Source organism: Podarcis muralis, chromosome 11 (genome assembly GCF_964188315.1).
Source record: "Podarcis muralis chromosome 11, rPodMur119.hap1.1, whole genome shotgun sequence".
Taxonomy (NCBI): domain Eukaryota; kingdom Metazoa; phylum Chordata; class Lepidosauria; order Squamata; family Lacertidae; genus Podarcis; species Podarcis muralis.
This window is the reverse complement of record NC_135665.1, coordinates 53,876,120-53,891,699: the sequence shown is the minus strand read 5'-3', so window position 1 is coordinate 53,891,699 and position 15,580 is coordinate 53,876,120. Positions and strand designations below refer to the sequence as shown.

Sequence of the window (15,580 nt, the reverse complement as noted above, 5' to 3'; positions counted from 1 at the left end):
AGATGTTTTACTGCTTCTTCCCAAGCTTCATTGCTGCTTGCTATCAGAAACCTAGACTTACCATTAATCCCACTGAGTGCAGCTGGCCACAAAGGCGACCGGTGTTTCTGTTATGTGCTGAAGCCTGTCACTGAGTACATTGTGTTCTTCTGTGCTGGCGTATTACAGCTTTGAGACTCAGTTGCATGAAATATTTTGCAAAACAATTAGAATCGGATCTCTCCTCAATCATTATTTTAAAAATGACCTTTCCAGAATCATGTGCCTTAAGAGCCAGATTTTGGAATTTACTTGAGTTGCACAGACTTTGCTCAGGCTTTAGAATGACACTTCACACTGCAACTAGGGAAGAAAGATCTGTTGACATAGTTCACCAGAGACTAAAAGTTACCCTGTAAGGGAAGTTCTGGTTGAATGAGCATGTATGGCTGAAGAAGATCTGGAAGGTTCCAAAATGGAGGAACTATAGTCTGAACAGATGGCTAAGGTGTCACTTTATTTGGGAGAGAGCAAGCCATGATCTAGTTCCTATATATTCTATATATTGGTTTTCAATTTATTATGGAACCACAGAGATAAGTAAACAATAAGAAAAATTCTATAATAAATGTAGCTAAAGGCTGGTCATACGAAACCTAAACATGTCAAAATGTAACATCTAATCTATGCATCATGGGGAGAGATATCTGAAACTAGATGAAATAAAATTCCACCATACCGAATAGGAGATATCTGGGCTCTTCCTGTCCCTTAGACACCCACAACTCATGTGCTATTTCCCCCCCCCCTGCAATACCCAAATTCTAGAGATGTTTATGCCACAAGGATATAATCAGACCTTTTGAAAAGATTTCCGCTGTTGTGCTAGAGAGATCCTGGCAACTGCTGGCATCCATGCCAAGAGTTCCCTTTGGCAAAATGTCTCCATAGTATCTGTCCACCTATTTGGCAGGGACAACTGGATATGTGTTTTAATAATCTTTGACACCTCCTGATAATTTTCATTCCAGAATAAAGCAACTTTTGGGACATTCCCACCAGAGGTGCCAGGGAAGAAACCCCTGAGAGAAAACCCCTGACTTCAAAGTAACCATTAGAATAAGGGACTCTCTAACCTATAGACTGATTGTCAGGAGTTTCATAGTCCTGCATGAAAGTTGCAAAGCACTGTGGAATGGGCTGTGCAAAAGGCTCTTTCAGGCCATCTGTGTCTTTACCAGCCACACACCTGATGCCATATAATGCCTGGCAGTCAATTTCTGAGAACATTAATGTTTCATGGCCAGTTGTTGTTTTTTTTTATAAAAGGGACAGGTTTTCTCATATTTCTTTTTCACAGTTTGCTTTTGCATTTGCAACAGGTACAGCTTGATCTGAACCAGTTAGCCTGACTTTGGAGAATCAAGGGAGATGCCTTAAACTAATGAATGCTTTTTCTGCCTCCTGGCATGTCTCCCAGTCGAACGGGCAAAGGCAAGTTCCTTTGCTCAGCTGACTTTATAGGTGGAAAAAAAATACCAGTGTTGAAACTACAAAACCTGTTTTTCAAGGATGATACTTCATTTACAGGAGCTGATTTCCTCTCCACTGCAAGTATCATCCACTGTATTTACTCAGCAGAAATGGAGAGGAAGTGTGTGGTTGCAATGTACCTTGCAGGCAGTGAAGTTATTTCAAATAAGCCCTCATGATGCTGCTTTCTGGAATTCATGGCTTCAGTGGCCAACATGGGCTGGAGACTAGACTGAAGCAATGACCCCACAATGACTAAGCCTCTTGCAGATGTGGGATTGCTTAGCGTGAGAACACAACCAGTCTTCTAGGATGGTTCAGTGGATCTGCCGCATCCAAGTCCCTCTCCTTGAGCCTATTCTCCTCCCCACCAACAAACTTTGAATTCTTACTCTCTGAAAGGCCTGCAATGTTAAAACAAAATGGTCAAATAGTATCAAAACACATCCCCAGTCTTTTGTGAGAAAGAGCCTTTCCAGATACAGTGTTACCTCGAGTTACAAACACTTCGGGTTACAGACTCCGCTAACCCGGAAGTAGTACCTCGGGTTAAGAACTTTGCCCCAGGATGAGAACAGAAATTGTGGCACGGCGGTAGCAGGAGGCCCCATTAGCTAAAGTGGCACCTCAGGTTAAGAACGGTTTCAGGTTAAGAACAGACCTCCGGAACAAATTAAGTTTGTAACCAGAGGTACCATTAATGAATTAGTTAATGCAAAGGGGTGCCATTCTGATCCATTTAAAAAACAAAACAAAAAGAGAACTGTCATTGATTTAAATAGGATAAATATTGCATCCAATATAACCCATTACAGTGGTACCTCAGGTTACATACGCTTCAGGTTACACACTCCGCTAACCCAGAAATAGTGCTTCAGGTTAAGAACTTTGCTTCAGGATAAGAACAGAAATCGGGCTCCGGCAGCGCTGCAGCAGCAGGAGGCCCCATTAGCTAAAGTAGTGCTTCGGGTTAAGAACAGTTTCAGGTTAAGAACAGACCTCCGGAACGAATTAAGTTTGTAACCAGAGGTACCATTGTATATTATATTGTATCCCATCCTTTCTCCAAGAATCTCAGGAGTTCTTATCACAATACTTCTGACATGTAAGCCAGGGTGGGAAATAGCAATTGATCTCAGGTTGCCCAGAGAGTTTAATGGCTGAGCAGAACCTGCATTCAATTTGCCTTAGTCCAAGCCCAGCACTCTGTCACTTCTTTTGACTATGTGCAGTTTTGACTTTAGGCACAATCAGTCTAAACGTAACCCTCACACCAGCTGCAGGCTTACTGTATTTCATACTCCTCCACCCTTAGGAGCAACAGTTTTTCCTTGGGTGATTAGCGGGGGAGCTTGCAAGCTGCACACACAGTCCCTCATATTCTGTCTTTCTCTCAAAGAACTCTCACCCACCTGGGGATTCAACTGTTTGCCCCGTGGGCAGGCAAACCTTGAGACTTCAGGTCATCTCTGGCAGTGTGGCAGTCGAAGTTGGTGCTTCCACTTTGGGGCAGGTCTGATGTGACCTTATAGGCATTTGCACTATCCATCTCCTATGTAGAATGACCTTTTGTACCGGTGTGACTTTGGTATCATTCATTGGTCATACGCAAAAACAAAGAGGCCTTTCTTCTCTTTGGTAAGGTTGGAAAGAACTCTACTGCCATGGTTTTACACCAGAGTAGCAAGCATTTTGGGGACGCGGGTGGTGCTGTGGGTAAAACCTCAGTGCCTAGGACTTGCCGATCGTATGGTTGGCGGTTCAAATCCCCACGGCGGGGTGCGCTCCTGTTGTTCGGTCCCAGCGCCTGCCAACCTAGCAGTTCGAAAGCACCTCCGGATGCAAGTTGATAAATAGGGACCGCTTACCAGCGGGAAGGTAAACGGCGTTCCGTGTGCTGCGCTGCGTTGCCAGATGCAGCTTGTCACGCTGGCCACGTGACCCGGAAGTGTCTGCGGACAGCGCTGGCTCCCGGCCTATAGAGTGAGATGAGCGCACAACCCTAGAGTCTGGCAAGACTGGTCCGTACGGGCAGGGGTACCTTTACCTTTAGCAAGCATTTTGATACTAAGCAAACATACTTTCTTCTTCCTACCCTACGTGCAATACAGCTGGAGTGGCTCATAGCTGGCATGTAAATATTGGCTCGTATGAAAGTATACTACAATATTTACTTTGCAGGTGTTCTGCCAGATGAAGGCACTATTCAGTACGCTGAGTAAAGTTCAGATTTCTAAAGCAATCTCTTGCCTTTGTTATTACTATTTGGAATGGGAGAAAGGGATCCTTGTGCTTTGCTATAACAATGGGAAAGACCTCTCTTAAGACTTTGCTTCCTCCAGGAAGCAGGATCTGAAGCTCCAATATGAAGCTGCCTTATTCTGATTCAGACCATTGATCGGTTTAGCCTGCTGTTCTTTACTCTGACTGGCAGCAAAGCCACCAAACCCCATCTGTTGCAAGAGCAGGCAGCATAAAGGAGCTCATGTACCGTGCTTAGGGCACACTGTATTAACTCATTAAAGGGGAACGATGCGAATCAAGTCTTCTACAACTTTTTGATATAAGAGACCCATCCTCGCCCATGTTGTGAACAAGACCACATTTCCCCCTACAGTTTCTCAATTGCTTCCATCTCTTTTAAAGTGTCCAGAACAGTGCTTTTCACACACCTAGCCACGTGTTGAGCAACACCCACAATTGCATTCCAGAGGCATGAGCAATAAAGTTGCGCAAACTTGCCTTGTAGCATTCATCATAAGCCGCAACATCTAAATTCTCTTCGGTCTGGGTAGTCATGCACAGTTCTCACATAAAAAACCCCAAATATGCCCCACACATTGCTAAGCGCTCCCCGCCCAAGCGAATGATCTCTTACGGGAAACAAGGAAGCAGACTTTTAAAAATCAACACTTTTGTAAGAATTCATCATAGCACTTTCACAGATGGATATCTAAGGTACATTGGACAGCTCAGCAGGGGTCTGGGTGAGGCCCTTCAACTGCCTTTGGTTCCTCCCCCTCCCCCTTTAGGATTGCAGCTTTTGGGTTTTGTTCAGCAGCCATTAAACACAAACTGCTACATTTTTAAGGATTTGCAAAACATGCCCCAAGCATAGGAACCAACTCCTAGGGGCCATGGGGGCTTCGACCCCCACAATAAAATATTTGAGGGGGCTGGGCACCCACAAAGTTGATGGGCATTCCCGTACAAATGGTGTTTGTGCATTGTGTCATGTGATCGATTGTGAGGGGTGGGGCTTACCTGGAATATTTTATTCAAGTTGACACCCCTCGCTCCAAGAGAGGCGTGTTTATGATGTTACAAGCCCACAGCCAATCAGTGCAAAGCTCAGCTGGTGTCTCTGCAACGTGCAGGATTGGTTCTACCTGAGCTTGGTCAGGTTTTACTTGAGAAATGCTTGATAAATTCCAAGGAAGCCTTAGAGAAAGAAAGGGAAACCAAGAACTACAGGGAAACCGTATCTCTTTAACTCAGCTCAGCCATTTAGCCTAATAGCCGGGAGGGCGTAAATGATTTGCTGCATTAGCCATTTGGATAATAAATAAGAGTGCTATTTACATAGATTATGATGTCCAGTGGGTATAACAACAGCAGAACTGAGAACATAATCCAAAGTTTCTACCCTGCGTGGCCCGAAGGCCTGCTAACCGAGATAACACACAGGAGACCGAAATGTAGAAAGAGCAGAAGAAAAATCAGCTGCATTGTATGAAGCACGGTTGTTTCTGATAAGGCCTCCAGTATTATCGTTATGGCTGAGTGGTTAAATACACTGGGGGAACACAGTGAAATCTGAATATCGAGGGACAGAGATAATGGGAATTCTATAGTATTTTCTGCCTCAGTAACAAGGATGTAAAGGAAGCCTATGCAAACTTCCTAGAGCAGTAAACAGTGTGTGTCTGTTGCAGACAGCAGCACTTGGTGCTCCAGGAAACAGGCACAAAAGTCTTGTGTGCCAAACTATCACAAGGTTGTGCATAATCGGATACGCCCCTTCCTCCTTGTGCACATGATTAAGAAACAACCAGGTTGGCACAGGCTCTTGAGTGAAATCAGGGGGTCCAGAACAAACTGTGCTGTGCTGTTTATCTTCCCAAGTAACCAGGTCAGATGAAATCGGTGGTATGTGAAGAGTTTATGCTGCTAAGTGAAATGTGCAGCTATCATGCTCATGGGACTCTTTCCCTTGTGATTTGTTAGCAAAGATGGCTTGATCTAATAATTTATGCTACAGCATACATCAATACACCCACATGCATACGCTGCACCTAAGATCTATGTAGCATTAATTAATGATGTAGTATTAAAGCTGGTGAATTTAATTAAATTCAAATACAATTTATATATTCAACAAAAGTGCCCTTTTTAAGGTGCTGGAGGGTGGAAATTTTTGTTCATGTTTAGTAGGAGCACCATCATGGATGTCTTCTTTTCATTTACCAATGCATCAACACACTTGAACATTCAACCACAGCCAGTACCTATTTTTAAATCCCTCCCCCACTTATTAAAATTCATCAGCTGAGATTGCAATCCTAACCTCACATACCTGGGAGTAACCCCAGTGAATTCAATAGGACTTACTTCTTGGGAAGACGTGGTAGGATTGCACTGCAAATCTTTCTTTCATTTTTTTCGTTCTCCCTTTCTTGTTTCAGGATCCCGGGACAGCTTTACAGTTGGCACATTAAAAACATGCAGTAAGAAACACCATAAGCCAACCAAATTACTGAAGCAAACTGTAACTTTATGTTCAGCTGGTCTCACATGGGCATTTTCAGTTCCCCCCAAAAGACTTTAGCAAAATGATGAGACTTTAAATGGCGCCAAAATCCCAGTAGTTTGTTTGTGGCTCTGCAAATTAAATGGGTTAAAACTTGCAACCCTTAAAATGCATGTATATTTGTAGTCTGATTAAGGGCTCGTTCAGCCTTCCCATGCTTTTCTAGAAGTCTTCTACTTGATTTGCACTTTCCAAGCATGGTTCAAAGCAGTTTCCCCCTTGCCCTGCTCTTTTCCCAGGGGAAACCCACTCTTTAGCTCTTTTGAGCCAACATCATTCTGGAGAAAACCTGAATTGCCATTTGTTCCAATTGAGATCTGAAGAGCAGTTTTCCTCAGGGAAAGCAGTGGAACAAGTGGAAGTGTGGATAAGCCCTAAGACGAAAAGATTGTTTCACATTCTTAGGCCAGGATTCCTATTTGGCAAAGAGACTCTTTTTAGACCAGATGGTGTCCACCTCTCTGCGTCTGGGAATGATGTCTAGTTAATGGACACACAGGACTTCACAGCCCCTTTAATCTCCTTTTCCCATTAGGAATGCTTGGAGAGGGCTAGTAAATTCTGCTTTAACAGGAGAGTAAGGGAAACATTTCAACAGGCGTTTTTTAAAAGTAGGCAGCAGCCTGATGCATAACCTTGAAGGCTGATGTTTTGCTCAGTTAGTCAAATCTAATGATACGTTCACAGCATGTTTTGATAGTAGTGAAGGACACCATTTGGAGATTAATTCACAAGAAGTGAAGCTTCTTGCTTCATAATATAACAATGGGATAAAAAGCTTTAGATGGAAAGGAGGACATCCAGTTGAGTGAAATGTCCTTGCTTGTTATCTAGATGCTTCATCAAAAAGTCTGACCTCAGGAAAATTCCTCCCAATGGCATCAACATTTCCATCTGCTTCGTTTTCTATTGGTGATATTTGAAAGTCCTCTCTGACAGTTTTCCAGCTTGGACAAAGAGGGCACACACCCATCACCCCCCAAAAGCTACCAGAGGTTTAACTTGTTGAAAGCCTTCTTGGTACACATGAAAGTGACCTCAGGCCTTTAGCTCACTTGATTTAACTGAGACTTGAATCCCTGAGACATTTACACTTTTCCAGCATCTTCTGAACTGTACAAATGTTTACTCTGGAGTATGTCCCATTGAGATCAATTATGCTTACACCCAAGTTGGTGTACATGGGATTGCTATCTTAATCTGTGGGGGGGGGGGGGAGGCATGCAACACTCAAACTATATTATATTGTTATTGAGAAAATCTTCCCCAGCTAACACAATCACTCAGGATTGGATTGTTGCTTGGAATGTAGTTGTCTCGCACAGATGTCATGGGTATCTGTTGAATCGAAGCATCTGTTATAACCAGAGTTATGTTGTATGTCACAACTCTCTCTTGCACCATAATGGAACTTTACCTGTGATGTTTTTAAACAATAAAGGTTTCATTCAGGGGCCTTTTTCAACTGTAGCTTTCTGTTAGCCTTCAAAGCCAGTTGGTTTACTTGAGCCGGGGAGCTGCTGTAATAGGCAGCCTTTCCATCTTTCCTCTTGCAAACATGCACAAAGGTCTACTATTACTTCTAATGCCCTCCCTGCCATGTGCACTAAAGAACATGCAAGATTAATTTTGTGGTTGGCCATCCCAAAAAGTTTGGAGTCTTGTTCATTCTGGAACTGTACTGAAGTGATGTAGAGCAGATGCCAAAGATAACTCTGAGATAATTCTGATGTGGAATGGGTGGTTGACCAGCAAAACTGACACCATTCTCCTCCCCCACCCCTTGGGGATACTCTAGCTCTGGACTTCCTGCATCAAGAAGGAGTTTGGACCAGATGGACTAAAAGCATCACCTCCAATTCTTTGATTCTACACAATGAGAGCAATGAAATAGATAGGGAGGCAGCCTTATCTGCCCACGTGCTGTAAGACACATACTAAATATGGCCAGCCATGCTATACGCAGGTCTATGTAGTGGTGGCGGTAACGACCAATAAATCATTCCTCTCCACTCCATCCACCTGATGTTTTCCAAGGGGTGAGAAGGAAGATCTACCAGCTTGTGAAGCCTCTTGAAGTCACTGTGGTGCTTTTTTTTCAAAATCTTGCTGGTAAAGGGGTTTTCACTTGTCACCTATGACATCTGTTGCCATTGCTTGGATCATTTCAGGCTCGTTTGATTGAGGATGTGAACATAGTGATCAAGGCTACCATGTGTTCTTTAGATCCATGTGTGTGTCTTGGCTGATCTTAAGTCCTGGGATTTCTTGGAATTTAAGTCATAATAACACATCTTTCCCGAAAGGCAGCTTGCTCTCTATTACTTTGCAATGTGCAGCCACAGCATAACATTGTGTGCGTTTTTAGGGGAAACCAAACAGTCAGGAGAACATTGCTTGGGCACATGCTGAGTGATTGGTAAGTCCTTTCTTATAGTAAGAACCTGAGAACTGGGAGGCAAGGATTAGTGTGCAAGCCACACACATATTGCTTGCTCTTTTAGTTCGGCATAGAGACTTTCCTAGATGTCCATCGAAAAATCAAAACCTATTACTGTTCAAGCCAATCCTTGACCTTTTAACACCTATCTACTATCGACTATCATTTGTAAAAAGCTGTCTGTTTTAAACCAGCATTTGTTGGTTGGTTGGTTGGTTGGTTTGCAGTGCAGAGAGGATACAATAGTCAGCCATTTACACAGACTGGTCATTGATATTTCCTAGACAAATGTTTGACTTCTAATTAAGCCTCGGAGTGTACACTGATCTTAAGGCTTTATGTCTATCTGACACCATTGATTTTCAAGAGGAGAGAAGTGTTTTATTCCGCCCGTTCTGCTATTCATTTGGCCTGCTGTTATTTTCAGAGACAAACCACTCATGAAGATTGATATCTTCTCTGCTTGTAGCATTGGCCACCAATAGCTATTTGATCTTCACTGGTGAGATTCTACAATAAGAGCAGAAGCCCCTGAAGTTTAGGAAATTGTGAATGATGTGCAGAGATACGTTAGTTACCCTTCCTCAAATAGGGACGAGTGAGTTGATCAAGCTTGTGTTTTCGGTCTTCCTATCTGAAATTTACTACATCAGTTTTTTGGCGGGGGGAAGCAAGTCCTCGTGAAAATTCACCAGATTTTTAGCGCAAATTTCTCTTAATATATATTGGCCAGATGAAGCTTTTGCCTGGCCTTGCTAGGTATGAATGATGAAATCTTGAAGCAGAGGAGCAAAGCACAGGTCAGGACTTTGGTGGAACTGGAAGCCCTGGCTGCCACTCCCACTTGCCCTGATGCTTCCCTCCAGGAATACCAACTGTTTACCACTGAATCGGGGCCAACGTCAATATGGTTTTCTCTGGATTGACATTTGCTCCAGTTTAGAGGGCTTTCCAGCAGAAGGTCGCAGCGCAAAGGCAAAAACCTCTCAGGCCCGGGACTGGAAAGTGAGGGGCAAGCAGAAGACCACTTGGACCCATTCTTTCTACACAGGGGGCAAGCAGAAGGGTAGATGTGCCCAGAGATGAGCAAGTTTAGGACGAAGATGCCTTAAAACAGAAAGCAACCTTCGTTGGGCAAATTCTGTGGTTTACTGGTTTCCTAGTCTGTAAGCTGTTAGAGCTAGCTTCATGGATGGACAAATGAAATAAGGAGACCAAACATAGTATTTTTGTTCATGGACTCACAGACCACACAATCACATGGCCCCTGTGGCTCTGCTATATAGCATCCCTTGTTCCTGCTGCTTCCCCCTCCCCACACATTTGTCTGGGGACCAGACTTATTCAGACATACTTACTCAACTCGGGAATGGGTTCTTGTAACCCATTAGATCCTGGAGGAGATTGATTGTGTGGAAAAGGGAATGGATTAGGCATTTCCCTCCTCTGCATGATGGATCCACACACACACACACACACACACACACACACACACACACACACACAGCACTAGCTTGGAACTTGCATTTAAGGAATCAATGGAGCAGGCAGATTTCTAGTATTCTTGTGGAATAGGTATCCGTTTGCTTCTTTAACTTCCCAAATCTGACATCTAAATTGTCAGCGGCCCTCCACCACCCAGCTTCGCCTCTGCCACATTTTCCCCTGGGCTTTTCTTTCTCATCTACTTGTCTGTCACTGCTGATTGATGTAACGAGGCAGACCTCATTAATTTATGCATAGGTGTTAATGTTTCGCTAGGTAACAAAAAGTACCTCAGGTCCTCTTGCATGAGAAATCTGTTAGTTTGAATCTGTCATTCCCTCGAGTCTTGCAGATCAAAATCTATTACTCTCCTATGCTCAGCTGTTAAGGTCCCTAGTCATCTAGGCCATAATGTGATGCCTGTTTTTGTTTTATTTTGGGGCCTGATTCAGGGTGCTTGGGCTTACCTTTAGGGTGCTTGTGCTGAATGCTCATGCAGCTGCAATATCTGTGGTTGTGCCTTCTCGCACATCTACCTCCCTGGGTACTAAGATCAGCTGATGCACAGCCTAATCCTGCACCCCTTCTATTTCTACTGAGAGCTGCAGGGTCTTTTATGCAGTGACCCCCCTTTCAAAAGTGATTAACTTCCCCCTCCACATTGTAGAACTTGCCTCACAGAAAATGTTTTTGTCTATATTGCTTTTGAACTTGTCCACACCTCTGTTCTTAAGCTGGGTCCTGCTCTTTTGTGTCTTTGATTTGTGATATCTTGCTGTTATCTGGATATTTTGTTTACCTGCATAGACCCTCGTTTAACCAAAGGTCAGTGCAAACAATGATCCATCCATCTATTGTGTTTTTATCTGCTGCTCTGCCTAAATGCACTCCAGTAATAAAATATGACTCCTTTATTTACAAACACCTGTCAGGGTATGCGCACCCTTCAAAACCCTCCTATGTGACAAGCTTTTAGTGCTGCTCCTTTACAAAAGAAAGCACAGATAAAGCGAAGCACAGATCTGTTATAGGCAAGCTATTCAATTTATCCCTCCATGAGCACATTCTATGCAAAGTGAGAGGAAAGAATCCCCAAACTCTCAGCAAAACTCCAAAGGAGAGAATGTCTTGATTGTGTCAATCGTTTTGTGGTGCTGGGATGGAAGCAGAGTATTATTAATGAGACAGCTGCATATTTCAATATACTTTTTTAAAAAGTCTGTTATAAATATTTGCTGGAAATGCCATTAATATTTCCAGAAAGGAAAATATGAAAGACACAGCAAGTCGTTCTGGCGATCTCTAAAATTAAAGGGTGAATAAATATAGATTGCTTTCATTTCTTCCTCTTTTCTAGACCTGTCTCATGCCAAATGTCAGAAATCCCTATATTGAATATGTTCTTCAAATGGACCTAATAAACTTGTGACCCTCCCAGATATTGCTGAGCTCCCACTGCCATCAGCCCCCAGGCAGCATGGATGATGGGAGTTGTAGTCCAACAACATCTGGGAGGGTCACTGGTTCTTCGCCCCTGCACAAGTCACGCTTTCTGCTGTAGAAAGTTACCTACCATATGGTGGCGCAGCACAAAGTGTGAAGAGAAGGCTCGTGTCTGTAATCCGATGAACACACCCCACACATTGGCCAGTCACAGCTTTTCAGTCCATCTCACCTCTCCTTGTCTTTGGAGACATTTGTTTCCCCTGAACTCTTTACAGCTTTCATTGCAAAATGTGCAGCAAACATGTCCATCAAATAGATGCAGTGGGAAGGTAAACGGCATTTCCATGTACTCTGGTTTCCATCACAGTGTTCCGTTGTGCCAGAAGCGGTTTAGTTTAGTCATGCTGGCTGCATAACCCAGAAAGCTGTCTGTGGACAAACGCCAATTCCCTTGGCCTGAAAGCGAGATGAGCGCCGCAACCCCATAGTCGCCTTTGACTGGACTTAACCGTCCAGGGGTCCTTTTATTTTTTTCCCTTTACCATCAAATAGCCCCAAACAATGTACCCATTTCTTCACTGAAGGCATTGGTTGCCAGCATCAACACAGTTCAGGACTGTTGAGCTTTTTTTAGACAGACTCCTTGAGCTCCCCCTCCCCCAACGCCAAAAAAAAGTGCAATTTTCAAATGGCTTGCCGAAGATCCAGGACAAAGCACCACCTTTCAGAAATTCCCCCCCAGATGTCCACCTTAGAAATCCCGGTAATGTCCAGGAAAATCTGGGTGTATGGCAGCCCTAACACAGTTTGAACCCAGCTAATGGGCACTGCATTGACTAGCACAGCTTAGTTTCTCTTATGGCTGCCAATTTCACACATTTCTGTTGGATAACCTAACACACGTACAGCAGGACATCTGACTCGCCAAACTTTAGCTTTTGATTGTTCTTTAGGACATGGTGACATCAGAGATAAATCTCAGGATCTGACAGTAACTGGACTACAACCCTGAATAAAAAGAAAGAGAGCACTTGTATCCAGATACACTCGTAAAGCTAATAATCTACACTAGTGGATTTTATTGAGGCCTAGTGTATACAAACAACAACAACAACAACAAAACACCTTTAAAAAACCTGATCAAATCATTCCTGGTCTATATCCCCTAGGCTGCAGCTGAGTGTTTGAATGTCCCCTCTGAAAAACAAAAGCAAAACATCTCTACAATATCAAGGAGAAGGCTAGGTTGCAATATTTCCCTCTGATTTTTTTTTTAAAATGTAATTTTCCCCAGTCGTCGTCTGGAGTAATGCAGTCCAAGAACAGTCTGTCATATGATCTGCTGTTTGTGTAAACTGTCTTATTGGTTCATTTAGAAATAATGGAAGCTAAGGAAAAAAAATCAGAAGTATAAAGTCTCCTAGGGAGGCTTTCACCGTGATTCTGGAAAATTGGGAAGAGCTAAGTAGACTTTGAGGCTTTCTTAAAAAAATGCAGCTCTATAGCCTGCATCTCTGGACATGAAAATAGGTGGCAAAACTATATTGTTATCCGTGGGCGGGTGTGTGTGTGTGCTGAATTAACTTTAGAAAAAGGCACACCGACCCAACACTGCAATATCTAACATGGATTCTTTAATGCCGTGCCCTTTTCTCTTTGACAGTGTCTGATGTCCTGTTCAGCTCTAGCTGGAATGTTTGTCCTTAAAAGAGAAGGACAGGATCATTTAGGGTCTCCCCACCCCTTTCCTCCACATCCAAGCTGAGACGTGTCTGTATCCTCTTCTAAAACAGTTCACACTGATTGCTAATATCGCAAATATGACGCTGTATTTTGCTGCCTCCTCTGTATAGCTGGATCTTCAGTCATTAGCCATTTTGGTGAGATTGCAAGGGGAGATAAGTCTCTGGCCCCTTGAAGAACCCCAGAACTCCAGGAGGCTGTCACCAGATAAACCTGCTCCCACACGAGCTATCCAGGAAGTGGTAATGGCGGAGGACAGGCAATAATGGCATAGCAGCTAAAACTTCAATGTGGTGTTCAGCCCTCCCAACACTAGAAACAGTAATGGCCAATAGGAAGGAGGCACCTGATGTTAAGTCAGTCCATTGGTCCTCCCAGTTTTGTCTTCTGTATCCTTGCCCAACCTGGTACTCCTTCAGCATCAGGGAAGGGGAGAAACCTGAGACCCTGAAAATGTCGTTTGTCTCCAACTCCTAAATCTCTTAGATCAATTGGGTACCTGATAAACATTTTATTAGGTCCTGTTCCTGATCAGTCACTGCCGGTTCAGACCCCATGAACGTATATGTGAATTTAGCATTTACAGTGGTACCTCAGGTTACATACGCTTCAGGTTACATACGCTTCAGGTTACAGACTCTCTTAACCCAGAAATAGTGCTTCAGGATGAGAACAGAAATTGTGCTTCAGCAGCGCGGCGGCAGCGGGAGGCCCCATTAGCTAAAGTGGTGCTTCAGGTTAAGAACAGTTTCAGGTTAACTACGGACCTCCGGAATGAATTAAGTACTTAACCCGAGGTAGCACTGTATTTATTTTTTTGCACTGACCTGCATCACTTTAAACACACATTCATTAAACTGCATTTGCCATTTCACCTCCTGTTCACTCAGTTTGGAGGGGTAGTTTTGGACCTCTTCGCAATCCCTTTCTGTTTTAGCAACCCTGAACACTCTAGGGTCATCAGGAAATGTGGCCACCTTGTCACTCATCCCTATCTCTTGAATGTTTATCAACAAGTTAAAAAGCACAGAATACTGATCCTCGAGGGACTCTACTTTCTATATCTCTCCATTTGGAGAACTCTCCATTTGTTCCTATTCACTGCTTGCTGCTACTTAACCAATTCCTGATCTGCAAGAGGACCTCTCCTCTTATTCCATGATTGCTAAGCTTTCTTGGGATTCTTTGGTGGGGTACCTTGTTGAAAGCTTTTCAAAAGTCCAAATACACTTATATCCAGGGCTTTTTAAATAGAAAAAGAGGTGCCGGAACTTGTTTTTAGGGGGAGCACCTGCCCACAGCCACTTTCAGCATCATCAAAACGGCAAAATAAATCCCATTGCCCTATGCCGCTGCCCTCAGACTCCGCCACACCAATTGTTGCGCTGCCCCGATCACCGTGATGCTTGCCGTCTCTGACACACAGCCACGAGCATCATGCCAACTGCTGCCTCCACTGTGCAGCCATGAGCGCCATGCTGCCAGCCGCGCAGCCCCAAGGAAGGAATGCAGCACTAAAGAGGTGCCAGAATGCACCAAAGAGGTGCTGGAACTCAGTGAAGGTGAGTTCTGGCTGAAAAAAAGCCCTGCTTATATCTTTATTTATTAAAATAAAGGGTGGTTGTATACCACCCTTCATCCAAAGATCACAGGGAAGTCTACAACATAATAAGAGAACACAAAATATATAATAAACGAAAACAAACCAATAACCCCGCTGTTATGCCTATTGGTGTGGTTGCTCGAGAGCAATCAGGCGAGATCCCTCACTGGTCTTTTCAAAGGCTTTATTATTGGTGCAAAAACATTTACAATGCAGAACGCCTCTATTCCATGCTTAGACACTAGCAAAATCTGAGAGTGGGCGGTCCTTAAACTTTCCCCAGCAGAGTAGACTCTTGATCCCCAGCCGACGCCTCCCCTCTCTGCGCGAAAGCCTACTGCTTTCCCTTCTTTGCTCAGGCATGGTGTCTTGGCTCTTTCTTGCATCCTCCGAGCCCTGCAGCTCTTCCCCACTAGAGGCGGGGCTTCCTTCCTCCGCTGAGGAAGTGCTGCTTCCCACGATCTTTGGAGGCTCTCTGTAATCCATCTGCCCTTCCCCCTCTCACCTCTGAGCCGATGGCAGTTCCCCGACACCCGCCTCC

The 15,580-nt window shown here is 43.9% G+C and overlaps 1 protein-coding gene across 2 annotated transcripts in view; it reads left to right on the top strand.

Moving 5' to 3' along the window:
• RAB27B (RAB27B, member RAS oncogene family) overlaps window positions 1-15,580 on the top strand; it is a 113,578-nt gene that overhangs the window by 30,232 nt on the left and 67,766 nt on the right. The gene's annotated exons all lie outside the window — the stretch shown is intronic.